At 39.8% G+C, this 15,703-nt stretch overlaps 1 protein-coding gene across 3 annotated transcripts in view; it reads left to right on the forward strand.

Moving 5' to 3' along the window:
* The window catches only part of CNTN5 (contactin 5), a 975,836-nt gene that overhangs the window by 299,526 nt on the left and 660,607 nt on the right, over positions 1 to 15,703 (forward strand). For all 3 annotated transcript variants that reach the window (XM_073337877.1, XM_073337885.1, XM_073337894.1), the window contains exon 2: positions 70 to 200. The gene's annotated coding sequence lies outside the window, so the exon portion shown is untranslated. The remainder of the gene's footprint in view (positions 1 to 69; positions 201 to 15,703) is intronic.

The following is a 15,703-nucleotide window of genomic DNA, read 5'->3' on the forward strand; positions in this document are numbered from 1 at the left end:
TCCATATGAAAAGAGAGATTAAATGACAGCTCCAGATATAACATCATATACTTTTTTTCTGTTCAACAGATTACCTGAAAGGACTAATTTTTGACTCAGCTCAACACCTTGTCTTCATCAATTTTCACTCATACAAGGACTATCTGCTGAGACTATTTCCCCTTGAGGGCTCTGTCCATACAGCTGATAGCTGAATTCAGGTATAGTGGATGTTTAAACCAAGTTTATTTCAAATGTGTTAGTGTGCTAAACTCAAGCATTTATGTACTTGCCAAACTGAAGCCAGTCGCTGAGACTATTGCCATCAGAAATCCAATGGTAAGAGGGAGCAATATATAGAACAATTAAGTCAAATGAGGTAATTTTAGACTGAACAAGTTGATCATGCCTGCCCAGGAAATATGCATTAAAAAAAATTCTCATCCACTTCATTGGGAACTTTGGTGAATATGGTAAGAATAGTCAATTGGTATATAGAAATTAATACCACTTACTTATTGGAAATGTATTGATTATATTTTTAATTGTTGTAACACACATCTAACTGTTCATTAAACAGCTATTTGTTCAAATTTAATAAGACTGCAATTACATGTTAAATAGCAACTGATTAGTAAATATAGTTACTGAAGACTATTAGAGACAGCCCTGAGACACCAAGTTCATATTGGCTTCTCAACTTCCCAAGAGTCTGAATGTGGTTGGACCAGGGCTTTTCATTCATTCTATTATTGAGATGATGGGAATCAGCTGCAAAGTTCGGATTGAGATCATAACTTGCCCACAGGGAAATGTTCAGGTAAAACACTTTGGTTCAGGCCCATATCATTTCTGAAATTTCACCTAAGCCCACTGGTATTGTGTGTTTGTTTTCATATATTATATACTTGTGTGTGTATATTTGTGTATTTATATGTGTGTTTAATATATGCAGGAGCAAACCTCTTGCATACTGAAATTAAGTTCAGGTGATTTTTCATACATGTTCAAGTAAATACAATATACTGCATTAATGAACAGGGTAAATGCATGGTGCTTGCTGACAGCCTAATGCAATGCAAAGCAATGCAGTACAACAGCTGTAGATAAGAGATGTTGGGATCTGATGCTCATTATCCAGATGGATGATGGATATCCAATTTACATTTATTGAGGAAGCATCAGCAGATGGAAATGGAATGAAAGAGTAAATGTCTATGGTTACCTGTTAGCTGGTGTACTTAATCATTCACCAGCAGAATGAATTATGTTCATCTAGTTCAAAATGCCTCTAATTAATTTTTGAGAAGAACCTTTATGCTGACCTATTAATAAACCATGGTTCCAGGTTGGGGAGAAGGAGCTTGTTAAAGTGTAACACATGCCTGTGCAAACAGATTTGGAAGTGCATAGTTCACTGTTGTAATGTCAGATGTTTTACCTGCCTACCCAACTAATTGAGAATTACATCGGAAGAATGGAAAGCTATTGAAATAAATGAGACAGACGGTGCACTCCAAACTGACATAACTGAATTAGAACTGATGAACCCACCAAGAGTAGATTCAGTGTCACTTTAAATACAATACAATTTCATTCATTTTCTTGTGTCTGATCTGTTGTTGCAACCACTAAAAGCTTTCAGCTGAAAGATTGACAGTTTAACTTGAAGCTGCATTCTGCACACTAGCCCCGATATCAGAAGGGGATTTACTGAAGGATAGTGTATATATTAAAGGGAGTGCCAGCCTGAGATCCTGGGAAGCAGACACTTTGATGGCAGCTGGTGCAGCCATCACTAGCTTAGCCCTCTCAAAATGAATTTATATTGTTGAAGAGTTGGCAGCATCAGTATGTTTTTATAGATTTACACCCATGGCAGGATTCCCATGATCTACAAAGTGAAAAGCTCTCTCCCTCTCTTAAATATTAATGCAAAGTGCAATATACCATACCTGGTAAGAGGAGTTTGATACCAATGCAAAAAATGAAATAGAAAACAACTGCTGCTCACCAATAATATTGTGCAGTATTTTAAATTCAGTGTCCATGCATTTAGAGATAAGGTCTGTAGCTAAACTTCCTTTAAAGTTTGAGAGTATTTGGATCTAGGATTTCTGCCCATTATAAAGGTACATACTACATGAATGAGTATCTGGATCAGACCAGCTTCAGAATTAGGTGTGTGTTTGGATTCCGTGGTTTGGGTTGACCAGCTCTAGGTACAGTATTTTGGGTTTGCACTACTGTGCCTCCTTTCTTATGTAATAATAATATCAGACAATAGAGGCCAGATTCTATCCTGACACCCCATGCACCACATTGACTTCACTTTTTGGTCACATGTGATGGAGCAAGGTTTGGCTATGTCTCTTAGTTCTACTGAGGATGAAACATAATTTTCCAATTTACCACTTAAAGAAAGGGATTATTGAGGCAAAAATCACATTGCTTCCGCTGATGTGTGGGAAGACTACATCTTGGCAGGTTTTCAGGCTAGATCCTGAGCTGTGCTTGGAACAGGTCAGGAGTGGGTCTGTAATGAAGGCTATCAACCACCTTTTCGACTCCCTGATCTTAATTTGCTCAGCATTGACCCCATTAATCAATGTGAAGTATAGCAGACTCAGGGCTCCTCTACTTTATACTGCCTGCCTGTGGCCTCCAAAAGTCATTCCCTTCAGCCAGGGATCATTGAGGCATAAGGATGCTCTTGCCTTGCCTCATTTCCCCTGCTATGTATATTAGGGACTCAGGATGCTTAACTTAGGAGCTGCTGCTGTGGTTTTACTCTGCATGAGGATCCTCCTCATGCTGGAGACTCCTCTTAAAGCTGGAACTATTATGTACATTGGTGCTATTCACAGACAGTAGCTGGGGCAAATCAGAGACTGTCCCTTCATGTCAAACTAATTGCCCAGACAAAACCACAAAATTATTACCTGTGTTAAAAAAAAAAAAAAAGACTTCAGTGGCCATCAAGATATATTTGAGAATACTCTGAAACCTTTGAGAATACTGTAAATCAGTCCTTTTTAACAGCCTCCATCTACATTTGCTGCTTCACACTGCAGGGGACAGTAGTTAGGTTCAATAGGAGAATACTCTTGTTTTGAAACTTCCCTTGCTTTAAAAATTCAAAAGAAAATAATCACAATATTTAGCAAAAACCAGTTTCTAAACTTAGATATATAATGTATTTCACTGTACATTGCTATTTTAGACAGCTAGAAATACTGGTAGTCATAACACTGAAGGACAGAAATAGAAACACCGTTTGCTAGCTATTTAAATAGAGAGCTCTTAACTTTCTTCCAAACGTGATGATTTTTCAAAGATTAACATATTTAGTGCATGGAAGAATCTTCAGAGAACAAGACATATTATGTGGGGAAGATTAGCAAACTTCCAATGGTTTGTTCTGGCTAAAAGGAAAACTGAAAAATGACCTTTTGTATTTTTCACCACTACCAATCATGTTGTTCCACCATCCCAGTGATGCGTAGAGATGGAAATAACGGAGATCAGTACAATAGACTTTTCCATAGACTGAGTTTTCCGCGTCATTTAATTCTCTCTAGTGTCTTCAGAACCTTTCCAACAGAGCTAATGATAACAGATTGTCACATTATCCAGCTCATGGTGACCTGTCTGGGTAGGTGCCAGAAGTTCTATCCACTCATAGCTATGAGTTTAAAAAAAAATTGTCTTCTGTAACTGCTATAAGCAAACCCAGTAAAGTATTACACACAAATGAAATAGCCTGTCATAGTTTTATGTGAGCATTTCAAGAACTAGCAGTCAATATCCATTTCTAATAATTTACCTATTAGACATGTTATGCTGCAGCAGCTTTGTCCCACTGTGCTCAACGATCCTGGCCATAAACCAGCTTATTTTGCCCTTGGGGAGGGAGACGTTTAACCCAAATCTAAGTGGGAATCTTCCTACAGTATAGAACCAGCATGAAGATATCTGTATTAACCCATCTCCCATAAAAGAGAAACAGCTGGAGAAAAGTGGGTAAGGCTTGGTTGCCCCTAACCGCTGCCAATCGCCACCTATGGTTTTGGCAACTTGGAGCTGTTTGCTGACAATGTAATTTTTGACTGGGGCTTGGGACTGCATTTAGGATAATGTGGGGCTGGGAGAGTGCAAAGGTGAATTTCATGCCACTTTTTTGTGTGTGTGCACCTACACACACATACATCTGACTTATGTGTTGTACTCCTCTGTCATCCCTGAAGATCTGGCCCATTGTTCCAAAGGATGAGAACCAGTACTCGTGAATAAGAGACAACTGTTAATTTTGCCGTTAAATGGAACCAGACTGTTAATTGGAACAAAACCTTATTTAAAATAAGCTTAAGTATCCCTGTTCTCCACTCCCGTTTAAGATTATGTACTCTGGTATTTCTTAGTTCCAACCAGAGTGAAATGCCAGATCACAAGAGGTTGTTTGGAGGTATGGGGGCATTTCTGCCTGAAGCAGGTAATGTCAAAAATATCTTGAGAGAGAGCCTGTTGTGGTAAAAGGGGAAAGAACAGAAGCCTGACTGGTGAAAGAAGAAGTTAAAGAATATTTAGATAAAATAGATATATTCAAGTTGGCAGGGCCTGATAAAATGTATTCTGAGGTACTTAAAAACTAGCAGAATCAATCTTGGAACCATTAGAAATTTATCTTCAAAACCTCATGGAGGATTGGTGAGGCCCCAAAGTACTGGAGAAGGGCAAACATAGTACTTATCTTTAAAGGGAGAACAAGGGAATTATAGACCAATCAGCATAAGCAGGGTAATAAGTAATAACCAACACGGATTTGACAAAAACAGATCATGCCAAACCAAACTGATTTCTTTCTTTGACAGGGTTACTGATCTAGTGGGGAAGTAGTAGACATGGTATATGTTGATTTTAATAAGGCTTTAAACACAGCTCCACATGACATTCTCAGAATGTCAGATTATTGTTTTCAAATATGGTAAGGGCTATTATAAAGAGGATGGTGATAAACTGTTCTACACATACACTGAAGGTAGAACAAGTAGTAATTGTCTTAAACTGCAGCAAGGGATACTTAGATCAGATATTAGGAAAAGCTTTCTAACTATAAGGATAGTTTAGCACTGTGATAATATTGCAAGGGAGGTTGTGACATCCCTGCAATTTAAGATGTTTAAGAACAGGTTAGACAAATAGCTGTCAGTGAGGCATATGTACAACTGGTTCTGCCTCACCACAGGGGTTTGGGCTAGATGACCTTCAAGGTCCCTTCCAGCCCTATATTTCTATGATTGTATGTCCTAATGTTCTCAGTAATTGACTTCCTGAAAGTGAACATATTAGTGCAGGTGTGGTAGCACCAGAGCCAGAAACAAAGGATTATTACCTGCTACTCTGACTCTTCTACCACATGCCTCTGCATTTGCAGCCCAAATTTGTTGACCTATGTTTTGACTTTTTTTTTTTGCCGCCATTTTGCATTGAAAATTCTCCCTTAGCCAACAAGCTTTTCGTTACTGAAACATACATCCATGGTATTAAAGATGTGTGACTTTCACACTTTGGTCATGTGTACACTATGGCTTTTATAACAGCATAGGTATGGCACCATAGCTATTCCAGCATAACCCCAGAGTACAGACACCTCCAGGGACTTTCTATCGCGGCAGGAACCTCACCTCACTGGGGACTTGTCTACTTTACCGGCTGGATCGACGGGCAGTGATCAATCCAGCGGGGTCGATTTATCGCGTCTAGTCTAGACGCAATAAATTGACTGCCGAGCACTCTCTCGTCGACCCCGGTACTGCACCAGGGTGAGAGGCACAGGCGGAGTTGACAGGGGAGTATCAGCCATCGACTTACCGCAGAGAAGACGCCACAGTAAGTGGATGTAAGTACGTCAACTTCAGCTATGTTGTTCACATAGCTGAAGTTGCATAAATTAGATTGATTCCCTCCCCCCACTAGTGTAGATCAGGCCTCAGTGACACTGACTAGATGACGGAAACATTCTTCTATTGACCTAACTGTATCTATACCACAGGTTAGGTCATCAAACTCATGGGTGTGGATTTTTCACAGACCTGAGTGCAGTAGCTATGTAAACCTAAATTTTAAGTGTAGATCAGGCCTATAACATAACTCTTTTCCTGTGTTTTTTCTGTGGAGATCAGTTACAAAATCCAGTTATGAGAATCCAGGAGCCTTTTTTAGAAGAAACATCTTCGCAGCTTTAAAAATTTGCCATTTTACTTATTTCTGTTGGAAATGGGCAAAGGGAGTGGTGTCTGGATCCTGATTTAGGGTTAGGTTAAAAATTGTCATTTAATAGCTCTCCACTTTAACTCCAAATATTGGACATCTATTGAAATCTGCTCATTTGGGGAGATTTTTACCATCTCAGATAGTGAAAATAAGATCAGTGGTACTTAAAATATTTTGGTTGCATCTGTACTCAAATGACAAACAAGGCTTCTTTCAGATATTCATATGACTCATATGGAACTACAATCCAAAGGGTAGGTTTCGATTCAGGAACTTGGATCCAACTTCCAGTCTCACTCCCAAATTGAAAGATGTTTGAATTTGAAGTTCTGGTTTTGCTCCATCTTTAACTTAAAGGTGAACAAACAATTTAGCCAGCTTTAGGTAATAAGAAAAGCAGTGAGAAATCAAAGGTTGAAAACAGAGGACAGAAAAACATACCCTACAATGACGGGGAGGTGGAAATTCGAACATCACCGCAATGATGAGCTTTGGGAAGGCAATAACAAGCACTACTGTTACCTTCGCTTCGCTCTGTAGCAAACTTATTTGAAAATGAAAGTGTGTTTATAAGAGCCTCTTGCTCTATAAATGCTTTGGAGGTATGAGTTTAGTGTGCTGCCACAAGATTAGCACAGCTTTTATTAATGTGAATTGGAGTTGCATGACTAAATCCTAGTGCAGTGCACTGAAAATTTTAGCCCATGCCTTCTTACCTGTATGTGTCGGGGAAGGGGGATGGGGGGAGGAGGGGATGAAACAGACCTTTCATCTTGTTTTGTTGTGCATGATATAAGGATTAGGAGTTTCCGAGGGCTGTGTCTGTTGAGATGACTGTCTTTTTCAATGTGTGATTCCAATTAACCATACACAGTAAATATCTAAATTGAATAGACAAGATTTAAAATGTTGAGGTTTTTTTATTTAAATGTGGCCTTTGATTGTTTTTTTTTGTTTTTTGTTTTTTTTGCTTGACTGTGACAACTAGTAGGCTTAAAAGGTCTCAAAACTATGAGATTATCTTGTTGCCTAATGGGTAAATTTTGAATTAAGGAGAAGATCAACAGAGAACCCTTAGATAGTCCCACTGATTTCAGGGGGAGCAGAGTTGGACCAGCACTGAGTACTTTTGAAAAGCTCATCCCCAGAGAATGGCTGCTACAGAAAACCACTAATACTTAAGAATTGGCACAACCTGTAGCCAAATTGTGAACAGGACCTGGACTAAAAATATTTCATATTTTAAAATGTGTATAACTTTTTGTTTTATATCTCGTGTTCTGCTGCACATTCATGGTAATGGCTGAACCAGAAGTATAAGTGCCAAAATCCCATAAGAGAGGAGCTGTTGCCATGGTGTTTCTCACCTGCCTAGAAGGAGAAAAACAGGAAATCTATCATGTTTGTAAATATTAACCTTTTTAGGCTTCTTTTCCTTCTATATTAAATTAATTGGCATATTAACTATTCTCCCAGAATCTTCACAATGTTAGCAAGAGTGTGTCTGTGTTCTAAGGCCTAAAGTGTAGGTTTTTAACCCATGTGTGATTTGTATTCAGGAATTTCATGTACCTGAGTGTTGGACTGTATCTAATTATCCTCAGCATCTCCAGGTCTACTGGAATCCAAGTCTCCAGAGAAAAAGACCCTTTAAATTAACGAAAAGTGTTTACAGAAGTATGTTATAAACAAAACTAAGTGATTGAAAAGGGATACTGGGCAATTGATGAGGGATACTTGTTGTGGAAGATGGATTCTGCAATGGATGAAATAATGACCCATTGAAAACTGTTTTTAATTCATTAAGAACTGTTGGTTGTCACAACTGTTAATAATGACTGGTTTAGAGAGTCTCTTTTGCTCATCAATCAGGTAAACTGAGGACATAGAAGAAATTCCATCATTAATTCGGAGAACAGTACACATGGTAAATTAATCATGGGAAAGTACTTTTCCTTCCAAAAAGTTTCTTTATCTAGCACCCTATACAAAGCTTGGGAGGTTAGGTTGGGAGTGCAGACTGCCAGAATCCCACCAGTTATAAAGGAGAGAGACACAAGTTGTCTCTATGCTGCAATTACACGCCCGCAGCTGGCCTATGCCAGCTGTCTCAGGCTAGTGGAGCTCGAACTAAGGGGCTGTTTAATTGTGGCATAGGTGTTTGGGCTTGGGCTGGAGTCCTGGCTGTAGGACCCTACAAGGGTTCCAGAGTTTGGGCTGCAACCCAAACCTGAACGTCTACACTGCAAGTAAACAACCCCTTAGCCTGAGTCCCACTAGCCTGTGACAGCTGGTCCACGCCAGCCACAGGTGTCTAATTGCAGTGTAGCCATATCCATAAAGGCCAGCTCTTTACCTTATACTAAGAGTGGTGATGGATCTATTCTTGCTGTATTAATCTCTGGTTAATAATCTTTGATTAAATAATTCTATTTGAGCCCACTATTTGACAATCTCTAATTGTTATTCAATTCAAACACAACTCCCCTTTCTTGTGAGGTTTATTTCTAGTCCAGATTTTTGAAGACTTGGATCCACACTTAAGGCCCCAGTCCTGCAAACATTTGTGTGTGTAATGTAATTGGGATTATTTCCTTGCATTAAGATAAGTATATATATGTTGGGAGGATTAGAGTCTAAATAAATTATTTTATTAATTTAAAGAAGATATTTTTTCTGGACTGTAGATTGGAGAAGTGGCCTTGGCAACAGGATGAATTATTTTGTCACTTGAGTAATGAAGTTTGTATTGTAAATTCATGTGTACATTGTTAATACTAAAATCTAATATAAATAAATAAGTTGCAGACTGAATTACAAAATGGCATTTCTCATGCAACATCCTATCAAATTTGCCATTACCACCTGATTCAAGTCATTTTATAAGTCAATAAACCTGTTAGTTAATGTTAATAATTGTCAGAGTTACACAACATTGGCCCCTTCAAAGGTTTTCATCTTTTATTATGTCAATTTTATGTAAGTATGGACTTCATACGGCATAAATCAATAATGTAGTAGTAAACATCTCCAATAATCCAAAATGTATTTGTGCTCATAACTGGAAACCCAACAGCTTATTGCCAAAATTTGGGAAAATTAAATAACCCTAACTATACTGAAGCAATGTATTCTACCAAGTGGCAAAATAAGAATTCTTTATACATAGATGGATAGGATTCAAGAGTGTCACTGAATATGGCAATTCTCTTCTGACATACAGCCAAAGTCTGCTCTCTTACACTGGTGTATATCAAGAGTAATTCCAAAATGTTACATTAGTGTAACTGAATGCAGAGATTAGTCCTCAGACATACTTTCCAAGTTCTATTTTTATCATGTCTGAGGGTATCCTGAAGCAATGTATTCCATCAAGGTAACTGGATCAGGACCATAGAATTAAACTGAACCAGTATGTCACTTCTCTAGCTTTGTTTCAGGGATGCTTGGAGCACCTGCAGTTTCCTGTAATATAAAGAGCCAGATTCTCTATTCAGGTTGAGCTGAACACAGCAGAGGGCAAGAGAGAGGGCAAACGTGGCATTTAAAGCCATCTTTATGTTCTCCTGATCATACGGTGGCAAAGAACTGTCCAGGTCACCAGCATAAAACTGAGCAGACTGCAGGGGCCATTCCAGCAGCTGGAAATTGGATGATGCTGTGGCATCATAAGGGGGAGGTTTAGATTGGATATTAGGAAAAACCTTTTCACTAAGAGGGTGGTGAAACACTGGAATGCGTTTCCTAGGGAGGTGGTAGAATCTCCTTCCTTAGAGGTTTTTAAGGTCAGGCTTGACAAAGCCCTGGCTGGGATGATTTAACTGAGAATTGGTCCTGCTTCGAGCGGGGGGTTGGACTAGATGACCTTCTGGGGTCCCTTCCAACCCTGATATTCTATGATTCTATGATTCTAACTAGCCACACCCCTTTCTCTTTGGAATGGCTCTTGCCCTGAGTGCTGGGAGCAAGGTAGTCAAGAGCATCGGAGCTCTCATGGAAGGTCTAGATAATCCTCAGATTCCTTCATGCTGGGGAATTGCCTGGGGAGCTGGAACCTCTTGGCTTGTCTTGCTTTGCACAGGGATGGTAGCAAAAAGCAGACTTAAAACAACCTGTCAATCAGAGTCACAGTATTCTTTTCCTTGTCCTCCCTTATGCCCCTTAATGTTTTTCTTGTCTATTTCTCCTGTTATTGGATCTAATCAGTTGGGAATACATGTCACAGATCCTCATGAATGCTCCCTTGCAGCTACCCACTGTGAGGGGAATCTAAGCCTCTGTGTTCTATATCCCCTGGGGTGTGCTAAACTTCTGGATCATGAACAGATTCCAGCCACTGACCCAGTGTTGGGGTATGTAGCATGCTCTAAGGTACAGATCTTCTATCTGTCACCCTCCACCAGCTGTGAAACCCACACTCTAGTGGCCTACCCCTTCTGGGTGCAGTGTTGACCCTTCAGACTCCCCAGTACTTAAACACACCTCTTTCTCCAAACTCCATTTCAAAGACATGAAGCTTCTGTTTACATTTTAGCTCTCTCAGGCACACTCAGCAGTTATAAAGTAGTCAACATATGTGCACTTTTTCCATTTTAATATCTTTATGCTCTTTTATCCTTAATCATGTAAAGCAAAAGAGAGTTCATACAAAACAATAAGCTATTCTAATGCCCCTCACTAGCTCATCCTTCTGGGGGGGGGTGGTCATTGGGGGATCATCTGTGTTCTGTTAGGCAGGCAGCCAGGGTCCTCTGCCCCATTGCCTACTCTGCTCCTGCAGCAGCCTCTGTCATCTTAATCTGGTGCAAAAATGACACTCTCTCCCAGTTCTGCCCTGTGAGTCCCATAATAGACTCTTGCTGGTGTCACCTGCTTCTTTTGTTCTGCCTCCTGGTAACTTTCCATTGCTTCCAAACCCCTTCTTCCTTCAACAAGAGGAGGAAGTGTCTTCTCCCAGCTGGAGCAAACCCATTGTCCCAAGGTGTTTTACTTTGAATAGACCGTTATCGAGTACTGATCATTCACCATTGTCCTGGCTGATCAGAGACATGACATAACTGTGCTAAGTCATGGATTCCCCATATCACAGTAATTTTACAATAGAATTCCATAAAATCATCCACAGTTCAGAAGTGCAATGAGGAGTCCAGTGGCACCTTAAAAACTAAGAGATGTATTTGGGCATAAGCTTTCGTGGGTAAAAAACCCACTTCTTCAGATGAAAGCTTATGCAAGATGTTTGCATCTGAAGAAGTGGGGTTTTTTACCCGTGGAAGCTTATGGCCAAATAAATCTGTTGGTCTTTAAGGTGGCATCGTACTCCTCGCTGTTTTTGTGGATACAGACTAACACGGCTACCCCTCTGATACTTATTTCAAAAGTGGTACAGACAAAACCCTCAAATCATCACAACAGGCACTTTTAATTGTATAGTCCTTTGCCCTGGTAATCGGTGCTTTTGCTTCCAGTCTGATTAATACATAGTGTGAATACTCTTCTTTTTTCTTGATGAGTTGTTATGATTTATTTATAAATGTATGGGATCCTTAGAGCACAGACTGCATTTTGTTTTCTGTTTGGAAAATACTAGTGCATTATAGAAAAGGAGGACTTGTGGCACCTTAGAGACTAACCAATTTATTAGAGCATAAGCTTTCGTGAGCTACAGCTCACTTCCTCAGATGCATATCGTGGAAACTGCAGCAGGCTTTATATATACACAGAGAATATGAAACAATACCTATTCCCACCCCACTGTCCTGCTGGTAATAGCTTATCTAAAGTGATTTCCAGCACAAATCCAGGTTTTCTCACCCTCCACCCCCCCACACAAATTCACTCTCCTGCTGGTGATAGCCCATCCAAAGTGACAACTCTTCAAGTTAAAATCCAAGTTAAACCAGAACATCTGGGGGGGGGGGGTAGGAAAAAACAAGAGGAAACAGGATACCTTGCATAATGACTTAGCCACTCCAAGTCTCTATTTAAGCCTAAATTAATAGTATCCAATTTGCAAATGAATTCCAATTCAGCAGTTTCTCGCTGGAGTCTGGATTTGAAGTTTTTTTGTTTTAAGATAGCGACCTTCATGTCTGTGATCGCGTGACCAGAGAGATTGAAGTGTTCTCCGACTGGTTTATGAATGTTACAATTCTTGACATCTGATTTGTGTCCATTTATTCTTTTACGTAGAGACTGTCCAGTTTGACCAATGTACATGGCAGAGGGGCATTGCTGGCACATGATGGCATATATCACATTGGTGGATGTGCAGGTGAACGAGCCTCTGATAGTGTGGCTGATGTTATTAGGCCCTGTGATGGTGTCCCCTGAATAGATATGTGGGCACAGTTGGCAACGGGCTTTGTTGCAAGGATAAGTTCCTGGGTTAGTGGTTCTGTTGTGTGGTATGTGGTTGTTGGTGAGTATTTGCTTCAGGTTGCGGGGCTGTCTGTAGGCAAGGACTGGCCTGTCTCCCAAGATTTTTGAGAGTGTTGGGTCATCCTTTAGGATAGGTTGTAGATCCTTAATAATGCGTTGGAGGGGTTTTAGTTGGGGGCTGAAGGTGACGGCTAGTGGCGTTCTGTTATTTTCTTTGTTAGGCCTGTCCTGTAGTAGGTAACTTCTGGGAACTCTTCTGGCTCTATCAATCTGTTTCTTTACTTCTGCAGGTGGGTATTGTAGTTGTAAGAAAGCTTGACAGAGATCTTGTAGGTGTTTGTCTCTGTCTGAGGGGTTGGAGCAAATGCGGTTGTATCGCAGAGCTTGGCTGTAGACGATGGATCGTGTGGTGTGGTCAGGGTGAAAGCTGGAGGCATGCAGGTAGGAATAGCGGTCAGTAGGTTTCCGGTATAGGGTGGTGTTTATGTGACCATTGTTTATTAGCACTGTAGTGTCCAGGAAGTGGATCTCTTGTGTGGACTGGACCAGGCTGAGGTTGGTGGTGGGATGGAAATTGTTGAATTTATAGAGGCATTATAGAGGCAACTGTAAATAGATTATGTTAAACAATACCAGGCAACAATTTGTTGTAGCAGCACAGAATTGTACCCATAGATATCTTGAACACTTGTTTCTATTTCTTCTTTCTAAAACTTGTTCAGTAAAAATATTGATTTAAAATAACAAGGGGATCTTTTTTCCTGATGTGCTACCGGAATATCTAAGGTTGGTATTATTAGAGCACTAAAAATAAAACATATGTCCAGTCTTGTTGCATTGCACATATTGTAATTCAGCATTCATTTAAAAATCATCCCTGTTCAGACGTTAACACAAAATGATGTATTCATTCCCAAATGTGAAATGGAATTCAGAGTCTGTAGTCATTTTAAAAACAAGTAAATTAGTTATAACTCTGTTATCACAAAACTATGTCCATCTATTAAAACATCAACATCTGGGTTGAAGAAAAATAAGTTTGTCTCCATTCCAGCCATGGTGCTGGGTCTGTCTACATGAATATTACTAGGGATAGGGAGAGAACTGATTTGTTGGCTAAGTTACAAAACATAGAGGACAAAACGAAAGTAAACAGTAGCAGAGCACATGGTTTCTGATTTAGACATTTTCAGAAAGTAAGAAACTGAATGAATAATGTGTAACAAATCAAAACTATTTCTGAACAAAATTAGCCCTCAGGACACTGCAGAGTCCCCGAGATGTGTGACATCCTGTGGATTGAGCCTGCTCTAGCATTTTGGAAGAGGGAGGTTTTGAGATGGATACTGTGCGGCAGCAGAAGGAATATTTCTGGACACTGGGAGTCAGGGCTGGGCAGGACTCTTGAGAGAGACCCCATCCCCATCTTTGCGAGAGATGTTCAAATATGGTTCCCCAGGTGCTTTTTGAAAGCACTCAGTGAGTGAAAGAAAGGAATTCAATATAATATTTTCCATATTAATTGCAGAGAAATATATATAATATATATATGAAAAATAACGTTATGGAAAGCACAGGGGAAGGATAACTTGTTTTTTTAAATCATTTTTATGTAAATCCCTCCCAGAGAAAGACATCAACCCATTCTCATACATGACTGAAATGCCATAATGCTAATCTCAACTAGTGGCCCATGCTGGAAACTTCAGTTTCCTGATCTGGATTTTGAATATGCCTCACCATTCACTCTGGATTCAAGTGGGCTCATATGCTGTGTCTTGGTGTGGGCCTATCCTTGATTCCTACGAATGTTTACAATGTCAAGGGTTCCTCGTGTCACATGAATAGAAAAACGAAGTATTGTATTCCTGGGGGATTTGCACATTCAGGGCATCAGAGAAAGTCCTTCACCACTGAAAAAATAGACTCTGAAGTATATGTGAATTGAGTAAGTTCTTACACAAGTTTGAATCCTTAACCTGTGGTGGGGGTAGAAAAGGAAAAAAAGCTCAATTTACTTTTTTTTAATGAAATGCAGCTTCGATAGCAGGATTTTGTAGTTTTTACAGTATCAGAAAACAAATGTATTCTTATCTGTTGTAAAATCAACCCTCCTTATCTGCTTCACTTTCAAGATAACATTCCTCTGTGAGGCAGTTACTAAAGAAATACATGTGATGGGCATACTGATACCTCTTCAGACAAATCTTCTGGCAGGTCCTCTTTACTGATATCACCTCTAAAGCTTTTAGCAAAGATCAGATAGGCTTCATCAGCCTCAATAAGCTGACTCTGAGCTCCATTTCACAGCCCCCTTGTTAAGCATTTTATTTGCAAAAGCACAAATATCAACAGTCCCTTTGGCTACTAGGTAAGCTTCTAACGCTGAAAGGATGTTTTAACATATTACTGTACAACATGCACATGGATAAAATAAAGAGATGAATTAGCAAAGTTGTCAAGGTTCCTCCCCCACTCTGAACTCTAGGGTACAGATGTGGGGACCTGCATGAAAAACCTCCTAAGCTTATCTTTACCAGCTTAGGTCAAAACTTCCCCAAGGTACAAAATATTCCACCCGTTGTCCTTGGACTGGCCGCTACCACCACCAAACTAATACTGGTTACTGGGGAAGAGCTGTTTGGGCGTGTCCTTCCCCCCAAAATACTTCCCAAAACCTTGCACCCCACTTCCTGGACAAGGTTTGGTAAAAAGCCTCACCAATTTGCCTAGGTGACTACAGACCCAGACCCTTGGATCTTAAGAACAATGAACAATCCTCCCAACACTTGCACCCCCCCTTTCCTGGGAAATGTTGGATAAAAAGCCTCACCAATTTGCATAGGTGACCACAGACCCAAACCCTTGGATCTGAGAACAATGAAAAAACATTCAGTTTCTTACAAGAAGACTTTTAATAAATATAGAAGTAAATAGAAATAAAGAAATCCCCCCTGTAAAATCAGGATGGTAGATATCTTACAGGGTAATTAGATTCAAAAACATAGAGAACCCCTCTAGGCAAAACCTTAAGTTACAAAAAAGATACACAGACAGAAATAGTTATTCT

The sequence above is a fragment of the Lepidochelys kempii genome, chromosome 1 (assembly GCF_965140265.1).
Source record: "Lepidochelys kempii isolate rLepKem1 chromosome 1, rLepKem1.hap2, whole genome shotgun sequence".
Taxonomy (NCBI): domain Eukaryota; kingdom Metazoa; phylum Chordata; order Testudines; family Cheloniidae; genus Lepidochelys; species Lepidochelys kempii.